We start from the raw sequence: 13,970 nt of genomic DNA on the forward strand, positions 1-13,970 counted from the left end.
TTATACATGATATATGTATTATTTATTTCTTTGTAATCTTATTTATGTGTCATGACATGTACCTTGCTATAGACTCATGCATTTTGACATATCTAATTGAGTGAAAGAGAAAAGTAAAATGAATTCGATATTGCTAACACGGCTAGAGTTAAGCTAAAAACAGCAAAAGCTTTCGTGTGTAAGAGAATATTCATCATCTCCAAATTGGTTTTCGTTGAGGGCATCACATAGTTGTGCCAAATAGGGAAGTCTGCCAACCCGCAAGAATAAAATCAGTAAGGCTAACCCACACTTCCATAGCTAATTTACTTCTCTTCTTCCGCAACTAATTTTCATAAACTCTTGGCCTCACAATAATCTAACTTAATTTAGGATAAACATCTTATGAACATGCGCTAGTTGCTTTATGCATGATTAATAAATAAAGTATCGTGACTTTGGGTACGGTTTCCGCGGCATAATCATGATACATAATTCCAAACTCAAATGTGCGTTTCACGTGACTTGACCACAATTTCAAATAAAAATAAATTAATCACGTTGTAAATCGCGGGTGCGTTTCACGTGACGCAGTTTGCAGTGTGTACTAAAACGGCAAGTGTACGACATCGTAGCTTGTTCAAATATATTCCATAAATATTAAAACCGATTAGAAAGTAAAAACTCACATAAGTCTTAAAACATGTAATAATTCAGATAATTAGATCAAGTATTAATTGTTAAGCGACCGTGCTAAAACCACGGAACTCTGGAGTGCCTCACACCTTCTCCCGGGTTAACAGAATTTCTTACCCGGTTTTCTGTGTTCACGGACCATAAAAATAGAGTGAATTTTCTCGATTTGTGATTTTAAAATAAACCGGTGACTTGGGACACTATAATAATTATCTCAAGTGATGACTCTAAATCAAATAAATAATCACATTTCGAATAATATCACTTCAATTGAAAAAACTCCCGAAAAAAGGAGATGTGACATATAGTACAGAAAATTTTAAATACAATGCTATAAACAGTATTTGGTATATACACCAAACTAATAGAAGGATGACATTTATTTGCATAATGCTTTGTTAGAACCCTATAAGCAGTAGTCTAATCAAAACAAGTTTTGGCCGTTATGGTAGTTGCTCATGACTTAATGCTTTGTTAGAACCCAAAATTGAAAATAAAACAAGTAAAATGAAAATTATCTATACCATGTAAGAATGATGTTTATTAGTAAATTATACTCTCACACTCATTGAATTGTTGTTGACTGCTAAATTGGTAATGCATTTTCACATGTAAAAACGTCAAAACAGGAATATCTTACATTCATGAAGATTTTTTTGGACTATAGATATTATTTTAAATATTTTAAATAATATTTGGAGATCATATACTTATGTTGTTTTTCGAACTTCAACAAAATCATATCCAAACTCCTGCTTAACCTTTTCATTTCACCACTTGTAAGCAATGTAAAATCATGAAGAAATTAGCAGAGATTGATTTTCTTTTATATGACACTAGTTATTTATTCATATTTAGTTTATTTTTTTACGATTGCGCGGGGAAATTTAGTTAGAAATAAAATTTGTAGCTACTCTAAGCATCAGAGAGAGCATTGGATTCTTGTACTAAAACGGATAAAAGCTACATTGCCTCTAAGGTACAGATAAAGATTCAGAAAAGAAGAAAAGATTCTGTCATTTTAAAACAGAAATTGTTTTCTTTCTGCAACACGCTATCAGATCAGATAATAAAAGTAAGAGTCCAGAAACCCATTTGTGATTTTTTTTTTAGACAAGTGTAACGAAAATGTATGATTAAAAAAAAGAGTGACATTTTTATATATAGCGTTCTTTTAAATAGTGCTATACTTTAACGGAGTTTTGGCCGTTAAAGTATAGCGCTCTTTAAAAGAGCGCATATATATATATATATATATATATATATATATATATAACGCTCTTTTAAACCGCGCTATAGAGGGCTGATAAGACAGCTATGCATAGCGTGGTATATAACCACGCTATATATGTATAGTGCAGTTATAACCACGCTATATATGCATAGTGCAGTTATATACCGCACTATACATAGATAAATAAACGGTCCCCCTCCTTCTTCCCCACACTCAAACCAGACGCCCCCCTCCCCAAATTCAAAATTCTTAACCGACCCCCTCCCCCCCAAATTTCCTTCTAAAAAAACTGTAGTGGACCCCACCCGTCACACAAAAAGATAAGATTGTAGGTCCCACATCCTAGCCAAGCCTTCTATTGTTGTGGTTTCCTCGTTTCGGACTCAAATTTTCAATTCATCGACTTTCCGAAAAATATAAATTGAGGTATTTCGATTTAGTTTATGTCGAAACTCGTATAATAATGCACATTAGTTGTTTTGAATGTGTTTCCATGTTGTTTTATGTTTTTTTTGCGATTAAACTAGTATGTTATTTTTATCCAAACTAAGATATTAGTGTTTTGTGTTTGTTTTGTGATTAAAATGTATTTGTTGTTTTTATCTAGTTTAGATTATTTATTTGCTTAAAGACTAGTGTCCTTTTAGCGTAGTAAAATGTAGAGCCTTTTTAGCGTAGAATCCCTGTAGTTTAAGTATCTTTTATACTGATAGATCAAACACAAACTCTGTCCAATTAAATACGATAAAAATTAATTATTTAATTTACAAAACAAACATACAAAATTATGAAAATATTAAAATTGACACACATAAGAATTCAGCATAGCTTGGTGCTACTGGGCCTCAAATATCGAGCCAGGAACTCATAGGTATATACTCTGTCCAATTAAATATGATAAAAATTAATTATTTAATTTACAAAATAAACATACAAAATTATGAAAATATTAAAATTGACACACACAAGAATTCAGGATAGCTTGGTGCTACTGGGCATCAAATATCGAGCCTGGAACTCATAGGTATATACTCTGTCCAATTAAATATGATAAAAATTAATTATTTAATTTACAAAATAAACATACAAAATTATAAAAATATTAAAATTGACACACACAAGAATTCAGGATAGCTTGGTGCTACTGGACCTCAAATATCGAGCCTGGAACTCATAGGTATATACTCTGTCCAATTAAATATGATAAAAATTAATTATTTAATTTATAAAACAAACATACAAAATTATAAAAATATTAAAATTGACACACACAAGAATTCAGGATAGCTTGGTGCTACTGAGCCTCAAATATCGAGCCTGAAACCCATTGGTATATACTTTGTCCAATTAAATATGATAAAAATTAATTATTTAATTTACAAAATAAATATACAAAATTATGAAAATATTAAAATTGACACACACAAGAATTCAGGATAACTTGGTGCTACTGGGCCTCAAATATCGAGTTTGGAACCCATAGGTATATACTCTGTCCAATTAAATATGATAAAAATTAATTATTTAATTTACAAAACAAACATACAAAATTACGAAAATAATAAAATTGATACACACAAGAACTCAGGATAGCTTGGTCCTACTGGGCATGAAATATCGAGCCTGGAACCCATAGATATATACTCTGTCCAATTAAATATGATAAAAATTAATTATTTAATTTACAAAACAAACATACAAAATTACGAAAATAATAAAATTGACACACACAAAAACTCAGGATAGCTTGGTCCTACTGGGCATCAAATATCGAGCCTGAAACTCATACATATATACTCTGTCCAATTAAATATTATATAATTATAAAAAATAATTATTTAATTTACAGATCAAACATACAATTAGTGTTGTTTAATTTACAGTAGACGACATGGACCGCTTATGCATCCCGGACCTGTCTCCGATGAGCTATTAGTGTTACAAGGCGATCATAGGTCCGCCTACGTATGGGAGGGAGAGTTACTGGCTCAGACTCTCCGCGCCAGGAGAGTGGACGACATGTGGGATTATGAAGGACAGATGTCACGCCCCAAACTAGGGGAGGCACGACTGGCACTCGATACTGTATTCGATCGAGTTAGCCACTAAACATACTAGCTATCTAGACTGGGGGCCCAACAGATCAGGCAGCACAACATCTGAAATACTAAGCCTGGACCGTAAGGTTATGACATGAATAACAATAAGCCATATAAACATAAGTAGACAAGCCAAAATAATAAAATACTAGCTGGCTGACGAGGCCGCGACTGAAGACATACATGCCTACACACCTATATATACATGCCAAGCCTATGGGCTGGAGACTGAAAGCAGCAAAAAAAACCCCAGAATATTGTGTCCACAATAGCCTCTAAGAGTGTCATAAGCACTGTCGGGATAAGGCCCCAACTATACCCAAACTGTACAACAAAAGTAACTATCCTATGAAAGCTCCAGGAAGAGGTGGAGCTTACCAATTAACAGCTGAATCCCGAAATCCTAGCGGAGGGGTCGATCAGAGTCCCTACCTGGACCTGCACGCACGAAACAAAAATGCAGTGTCCCCAGGCAACGGGACATCAGTACGAATAAAAATATACTGGTATCTAAGACAGAAAGTAGAATCATACATAGCTGATGTAAAAATGTAATAAAGATACCACCTGATACTGAAACTCTGATAGCCTCCATGGCCGACATCCGACCTCATAGTAATAAAATATGCATGGTATGCTCGTGTAATCGTATGTCGTGAATACATATATATTAATGTAAATGCATGACATACCCAACCAAATGCTAGCAATGGCGGTCTCTCCCAGTAGCTAACCGGTATCATATTGCCAACCTGTGGCCATCTGTACAATATATATAGTCTTTCGGGTAAATAGGCCCCTTACCTCCGATTATAGCTCGAAGTCCATGCATAATATGTCATGTATGATATGAACTTTGAATGCACATAATAGGCCATAACAAGAACTTAGCCAACCTTGGCTCATTGGTACTCTTATTCTCATAATCTCATAATCACCTTCGTATCGCATACAAATGTCTCGTGGAACCCCATATCTTTTTTAATAAGTTTGAAAACTTAACTCGACTTTTAGAAAGATAACTTAACTCTGAATATGTTCATAAAAAGCTTAAGGTGCTTCACTTAGTCTTATACTTGATTTCTTGATAATTAGTAAAAGAAAGTATTTCAAAAAAAATCAAATATTTTAGTAGTTTAAACATAAAAATTATATTTGAGAATTTTGAAATCGACGTGTCACTTTATAGATTTTAAAATACACTTTAACAAGGAAGAAGGACTGATCGCAAATACTAAATGCCTTTATTTTTAAGTCACACAACCCAAAGACGAATAAGAATTCATATATATGGACATATATTAAAGAAAGCCGACAAAATGATATATATAGATGTTGAATACCCTTTTTAACCGAACGAGTGGAATATCAACCTAATAGCATCATGAAAATACTTCAGCTACGATACCAATGCCCTTCACAGAAGGTCTTTCTAGCAACAGAATAGTAAAATATCACATTTGGCGTCTTAGGAATTTCCCAAAATTCGTGCTAAAAGGAAGGACGAAGCTTAGCCTTAACATACCTCTCCAACGAACGTCCGAATGCCTGTAGTTCCTTCACGAAAGTTGTTTCTTACGTCCTAAGCTTCGAAACCACTATATATATGCAGCTTATACGCACCTATAAATAGTTCATAAATGAGTTTAAATCGGCAGATTTGCCATATGACCCTAACTTGACGAAACGCCCTTAGAACTTTATAAAAACGATCATAAAAGAGTCCCAAGATGATTACCTTGGCAAAAAAAGTATAAATACTGAAGAACTAGCAAGAACAACAATTTCCTATCTTCCAAAAATAGCTCCAAACACAGATAATAGAAGGGAAAAATGATTGCAAAGAGTAGAGATTGCGCTTCTAGGCACGGGGGCAAACTTTAACGATAGAAATCGTTAAAAATGCACCTTAATCACTCAAGAACACCATGAAACCCTCTCTTAAGCTTTCTCACTGTTTTGGGACGAAGATGAAATGTTTTGGGGTCTTAAAAGTCGGATTTTCCGACTTATACCACTTGTTTGACCCGACCCGGTTCGCGACCCGATTTCAGCCCGGACAGTCCGCGGTAAAACAGTCATAACCTTTTACTCCAATGTTGGTTTGATGTGAGATTTCTTTGGTTGCAAAGTAGACTCGTAGACCTTCGATTTGGTAGGTTGTGGGTCCCATAACTCTTTATATATTGGGAGAAATGATCTGATATATTTGACCCAAAGTTTAGAAAATTTATTAGAGAAATTTACGATAACTTTTGCCGACCTTTATTTCGCAACTTGCTTGACTCCTAAACTTAACATGTGACCAGTGTGATATTATAATACCTCATAACACATTATTCTTAGTATATTATACACTCTTAGTCTTATCCCACAGGTACAAGTTAACTTAAACCTTCCGAACGCGCGGGGTGCTACCCGAGCCATTTCTTTAACCATGAACCTTTGTTTAAGGGATTCCTTTGACTTAAAGCTTTAGTTTAGTTCCTTGATATTACCACACATTTTCAGTCTTATTCTCCCAATGTGCTATACCCAATCATATATACCTAATATAACCACGTCACGTTACGTATATTACGTAAGAGAAGAGAGAAACATCTGGGGTCTCACAACAGAGATCTCCATCCCCGTGTAGTCCAGCGCCTGCGGGATACGGGCTTCTACAGGATTTTGGAGATCGGGCGGCTGCAGCTCGATTGGTCTTTGATCACGGCCCTGATAGAACGGTGGCGACCGGAGACGCACACTTTCCACCTGCCCATTGGCGAGGCCACCATCATGCTGCAGGACGTGGAGGTTTTATATGGGATGCCTGTTGATGGACTACCCGTTGAACTGCCTCAGGCCATGAGAGAGATGACGCATGGGCAGTATTTGGACATGCTGCAACAGCTCACTGGTTTCAGGCCACAGGATGAGACTGCACTCTCAGGGGCCAGTCGCATGAGTTTGACAGCTATTCGACAGCATTTGGAGATATTGCATCCCGACATCACCGGGGAGACAGATGATTTGCATATTTTCTACGAATAATCTTATACGGTCCTCCGAATAATCTTATACCGTCCAACATACCTGGGGATGAGCTTCCCCTTCTTTCCAAATCGCACGACGCCCTTCATAGGCGATACTTTCAGGAAAACCGAATCTTCTACATCAAACTCTAAGTCTCGTCATCGAATATCTGCATAAGACTTTTGCCGACTTTGTGCTGTAAGCAGCCGGTCTCTAATAAGTTTTACCTTTTCCATTGCTTGCTGGACTAAGTTAGGACCTAGCAACTCTGCTTCCCCGACCTCGAACCGATCGGCAACCTACACTTCCGCCCGTATAGTGCTTCGTAAGGAGCCATCTGAATATTAGCTTGGAAGTTGATATTATAAGCGAACTCAATAAGAGGTAGATGATCATCCCAACTTCCTTTAAAATCTAGCACGCAGGCACGTAACATATCCTCAACTGTCTGAATAGTACGCTCTGCCTGTCCATCAGTTTGCGGATGAAAAGCGGTGCTAAGATTTACCTGCGTGCCTAGACCCTTCTGAAAAGATTTCCAAAAATATGCTGTAAATTGAGCCCCTCGATCAGAGATAATAGATAATGGCACTCCGTGAAGGCGAACAATCTCTCGAATGTAAAGCTTGGCATAATCCTCGGCTGAATATGTCGTCCTGACTGGCAGGAAATGAGCAGATTTTGTAAGCCTATCAATAATTACCCAAATAGAATCATACCTCCGTGGAGTGCGAGGCAAACCAATGATGAAGTCCATATTTATCATGTCCCATTTCTATAATGGAAGCTCAATACACTGAGTTAGGCCTCCAGGCCTCTGATGTTCGGCTTTAACTTGCTGGCAGTTGGGACATTGGGCTACCATCTCCGCGATATCTTTTTTCATTCCATTCTACCAATAGATCTGTCGAAGGTCCCAATACATCTTTGTCGCTCCGGGATGAACTGCATATCTAGAATAGTGGGCCTCCGAAAGAATCTTAGCACGGAGCTCTCCTACTGACGGTACACATAAGCGGCCCTGGTATCTAAGAACTCCATCTCCAGTTAGCTCAAATAAAGGTTGTCGCTGCTGTGGAATACTTTCCTTCAGTTTTATAAGCTCAGGATCCTCGTGTTGTCGCTCTTTCACTTCAGTAACAAAAGAAGATTTTGCCGTATTCTGAACGAGAATGCGTCCACCCTCTGCATCTACCAAACGCACCTGCAAACTAGCTAGCTGGCATAGATATTTGGTCATCTTGACCTTATCAGCTTCAACATGGCTTAGACTGCCCATGGACTTCCGGCTAAGGGCATCAGCAACAATATTAGCTTTGCCGGGATGATATAAAATATCAACATCATAGTCCTTTAGTAATTCTAGCCATCTTCTTTGTCGTAGGTTCAGCTCCCTCTATTTAAATAAATACTGAAGGCTCTGGTGGTCGGTGAAAACATCAATATGAACCCCATATAGATAATGCCACCAAATCTTTAGGGCAAATACAACTGCGGCTAACTCAAGATCGTGCGTAGGATAGTTCTGTTCATGTTTTCGCAACTGTCTGGAGGCGTACGCGATAACCTTACCATGCTGCATAAGAACACAACCTAGGCCAATTCTCGAGGCATCACAATATACAACATAACCCTCGGTGCCATCCGGAAGAGTCAAGATAGGTGCCGTAGTAAGCCTTTTCTTTAGTTCCTGAAAACTTTGTTCACATGCCTCAGTCCACTGAAACTTAGCTCCCTTATGTGTTAGTTTCGTCAATGGTGCAGAGATAGAGGAAAATCCCTCCACATACCTTCGGTAATACCCTGCCAAGCCTAAAAAGCTACGAACCTCTGTCGGATTCAAGGGCCTCGGCCAAGTCATCACAGCTTCAATCTTTTGGCCATCAACCTTGATACCATCGCCGGTAATAACATGACCAAGAAAAGCTATAGAAGTTAGCCAAAATTTACATTTAGAGAATTTAGCATATAACCTGTAGTCCTGGAGAGTCTGCAATACAGCTCGCAAGTGGTCCGCATGCTCGGCTTCCGATCGTGAATATATCAGGATGTCGTCAATAAACACAATCACAAATTCATCCAAGAATGGTTTGAATACCCGGTTCATAAGATCCATAAAGGATCCTGGGGTATTTTAAGCCCGAAAGACATGACAAGGAATTCAAAATGGCCATACCTCGTCCTAAATGCTGTTTTTGGGATATCAATATCCCTGACTCGTAGCTGATGATAACCGGATCGCAAGTCGATCTTCGAAAAGCATTTGGCACCTTGTAACTGGTCGAACAAGTCATCAATCCGTGGAAGAGGATACTTATTCTTGATAGTGACTTTATTTAGTTGCCTTTAGTCAATGCACATCCGCAAGGACCCATCTTTCTTTCGAACAAAGAGCACCGGAGCACCCTATGGGGATGTACTTGGCCTAATAAAGCCTTTATCGAGCAAGTCCTTCAGTTGTTCCTTTAATTCCCTTAGCTCTGCAGGAGCCATTCTGTAGGGAGGAATGGATATAGGCTGCGCATCAGGAAGCAAATCTATAGCGAAATCGATTTCCCTTTCGGGGGGAATTCCTGGAAGCTTGTCAGGGAATACCATCGGGAATTCATTCACAATAGGAACCGACTGAAGAGTCGCTGGCTCCTTATCTATATCCCTAACATGAACCAGATGGTATATACAACCTTTAGCAATAAACTTCCGAGCCCTAAGGTATGAAATAAACTTACCCTTGGGCGTGGCTGCATTACCTTTCCATTCAAGGACAGGCTCACCAGGAAAATGAAATCGGACCAACTTTGCACGACAATCAATATTAGCATAACAAGCTACCAACCAATCCATACCCATAATGACATCGAAGTCTAGCATAACCAATTCAACTAAATCAACAGAGGTTGGACGGTCATTAATTAACATTGTACAATCTCGATAGACATGATTAGCTACAATAGAGTCGCCAACTGGCGTAGACACCTCAACTGGCTGTGGCAACAACTCAGATCTCATGTCAAGCTTACCAGCAATAAATGGAGTAATATATGAAAATGTAGAGCCGGGATCCATCAATGCATAAATGGCATGAGAATGTATTGTCAATATACCCGTGACAACATCTGGGGATGCCTCTAAATCCTGTCGGCCTGTGAGTGCATAAAAGCGGTTCTGGCCACCACTAGAACCTGAGGTGTCTCCTCCACCTCTCCCCCTACCACGGCCCTGAGTAGACTGTGGACCTGGTCGGGGAGCACGGACTGAGGGCGAAGAGGCTGCTGTGAATCCTGAAGGCTGAGCTGGTGTACCTCTGCCTAACCCCGGGCACCGGCTAATATAATGTCCTGTCTGCCCACAATGAAAACATGCACTCGAACCCTGTCTACATTGCCCGGTGTGCAGCTTACCGCACTGAGTACATGGAGTAGTAAGCTGTCTCATCTGTGCAAAACGCTCCTATCGACGGCCCTCAGGCTGGCCTGAGCTCTGCCCCGGTCCTGACTGAATATAACGATCAAACCGCTGGCCATGCATCTGTGGTGGGAAACTACCTGCTGACCGAGGTGGATATCGATGGAGTGGGGGCCTAAAATCAACTCGTGGCTCCCTATAAGACCCCATAGTACGAGCCCTCTTACTCTGCTCCCTATCCCTGCGAGTATCACGAATCCGACGGGAAAGGTCCTCTGTAGTCTGAGCGAAAGTCTGTATGCGGGAAATATCTACATCATCCGATAGGGATGCAACCCTACAGTCTCTAATCAGATGATCCCCCAAACCATCCATATAATGATGAACTCTAGCCCTCATGGTACGTACTATATCTGGTGCATACCTTGCCAAAGAATTAAACTTATGGCTATAATCCCTCACACTCATATCCCCCTGCTTTAGGCTAAGAAACTGGTCAAGACGGCCTCCCGAACCTCCCGTGGCAAATAATGGGCTAAAAAGCCTCAGAGAAGTCCTCCCACTCTGCTGGCGGAGCATCAGGTCCTCTAGATCTCTCCCATGCCTCATACCATAGGACGGCTACATCACGTAGTCGAAAAGAAGCCAACTCCACAGCCTCGGTGACGGAGGCATGCATCACCCTCAATACTCTATACATATGGTCTATAAAGTCCTGGGGATCCTCTGTGGAACTGGATCCTGTAAATAATGGAGGGCCCAAGTGAAGAAACTCTCGTACCGTCGAGCTTCCTATCCGATCTCTCCGGGCATCTGCTCCTGACTCTAGCTGTCGCTCATGAATAGAAACCATCCTAGTCAGCAACTGAAGAGCCTCCCTCATCCCCTGCTCCCCAGTCTCTGATGGGGGAACAATAGGTGCTGGAGGTATTGTGTCTCTAGCTGCCTCAGGTACCAATGGAACTGGTGAGGCTGGGGGTACTTCATCTCCCTGGTCTCCAACAAGTGCTGGGGAAGCTGAAACTAGGGGTACTGGAGACTCACTATGAGCCTTTAAGGGAAATCTATCCCTCTGACCCGGTGGGGAACGACTGGTACCTTCTCCCGGATCCATACCTATCTCTCGCTGTGCCATCTCCTGAGCATAGGTAGTCTGTTAGATAGGAAACACAAAGCACGATTTAGATTTCATATGTTCTTATAACTTCGCTCTATAGCACGATCTATTAATTGAAAGAAATGTAACCATTCCTAAATGCCTTATAGCCTCCTGATTATAAGTGTGGTGCACAACACACCCATAAGCAAGACTCTACTAGACACGGCTTATGGACTCCCTGGGATACGACCTGCTCTGATACCAAGTTTGTCACGCCCCAAACTAGGGGAGGCACGACTGGCACTCGATACTGTATTCGATCGAGTTAGACACTAAACATACTAGCAATCTAGACTGGGGGCTCAACAGATCGGGCAGCACAACATCTGAAATACTAAGCCTGGACCGTAAGGTTATGACATGAATAACAATAAGCCATATAAACATAGGTAGACAAGCCAAAATAATAAAATACTAGCTGGCTGACGAGGCCGCGACTGAAGACATACATTCCTACACACCTATATATACATGCCAAGCCTATGGGCTGGAGACTGAAAGCAGCAAAAAGAAACCCAGAATATTATGTCCACAATAGCCTCTAAGAGTGTCATAAGCACTGTCGGGATAAGGCCCCAACTATACCCAAACTGTACAACAAAAGTAACCATCCTATGAAAGCTCCAGGAAGAGGTGGAGCTTACCAACTCACAGCTGAACCCCGAAATCCTAGCGGAGGGGTCGATCAGAGTCCCTACCTGGACCTGCACGCACGAAACAAAAATGCAGTGTCCCCAGGCAATGGGACATCAGTACGAATAAAAATATACTGGTATCTAAGGCAGAAAGTAGAATCATACATAGCTGATGTAAAAAGGTAATAAAGATACCACCTGACACTGAAACTCAGATAACCTCCATGGCCGACATCCGACCTCATAGTAATAAAATATGCATGGTATGCTCGTGTAATCGTATGTCGTGAATACATATATATTGATGTAAATGCATGACATACCCAACCAAATGCTAGCAATGGCGGTCTCTCCCGGTAGCTAACCGGTATCATATTGCCAACCTGTGGCCATCTGTACAATATATATAGTCTTTCAGGCAAATAGGCCCCTTACCTCCGATTATAGCTCGAAGTCCATGCATAATATGTCATGTATGATATGAACTTTGAATGCACATAATAGGCCATAACAAGAACTTAGCCAACCTTGGCTCATTGGTACTCTTATTCTCATAATCTCATAATCACCTTCGTATCGCATACAAATATCTCGTGGAACCCCATATCTTTTTTAATAAGTTTGAAAACTTAACTCGACTTTTAGAAAGATAACTTAACTCTGAATATGTTCATAAAAAGCTTAAGGTACTTCACTTAGTCCTTATACTTGATTTCTTGATAATTAGTAAAAGAAAGTATTTCAAAAAAATCAAATGTTTTAGTAGTTTAAACATAAAAATTATATTTGAGAATTTTGAAATCGACGTGTCACTTTAGAGATTTTAAAATACACTTTAACAAGGAAGAAGGACTGATCGCAAATACTAAATGCCTTTATTTTTAAGTCACACAATCCAAAGACGAATAAGAATTCATATATATGGACATATATTTAAGAAAGCCGACAAAATGACATATATAGATGTCGAATACCCTTTTTAACCGAACGAGTGGAATATCAACCTAATAGCATCATGAAAATACTTCAGTTACGATACCAATGCCCTTCACAGAAGGTCTTTCTAGCAACAGAATAGTAAAATATCATATTTGGCGTCTTAGGAATTTCCCAAAATTCGTGCTAAAAGGAAGGACGAAGCTTAGCCTTAACATACCTCTCCAACGAATATCTGAATGCCTGTAGTTCCTTCACGAAAGTTGTTTCTTACGTCCTAAGCTTCAAAACCACTATATATATGCAGCTTATACGCACCTATAAACAGTTCATAAATGAGTTTAAATCGGCAGATTTGCCATATGACCCTAACTTGACGAAACGCCCGTAGAACTTTGTAAAAACGATCATAAAAGAGTCCCAAGATGATTATCTTGGCAAACCAAGTATAAATCCTGAAGAACCAGCAAGAACAACAATTTCCTATCTTCCAAAAATAGCTCCAAACACAGCTAATAGAAGGGGAAAACGATTGCAAAGCGTAGAGATTGCGCTTCTAGGCACGGGGGCAAACTTTAACGATAGAAATCGTTAAAAACGCACCTTAATCACTCAAGAACACCATGAAACCCTCTCTTAAGCTTTCTCACTGTTTTGGGACGAAGATGAAATGTTTTGGGGTCTTAAAAGTCGGATTTTCCGACTTATACCACTTGTTTGACCCGACCCGGTTCGCGACCCGATTTCAGCTCGGACAGTCCGCGGTAAAACCGACATAACATTTTACTCCAATGTCGGTTTGATGTGAG

Source organism: Nicotiana tabacum, chromosome 4 (assembly GCF_000715075.1).
Source record: "Nicotiana tabacum cultivar K326 chromosome 4, ASM71507v2, whole genome shotgun sequence".
Taxonomy (NCBI): domain Eukaryota; kingdom Viridiplantae; phylum Streptophyta; class Magnoliopsida; order Solanales; family Solanaceae; genus Nicotiana; species Nicotiana tabacum.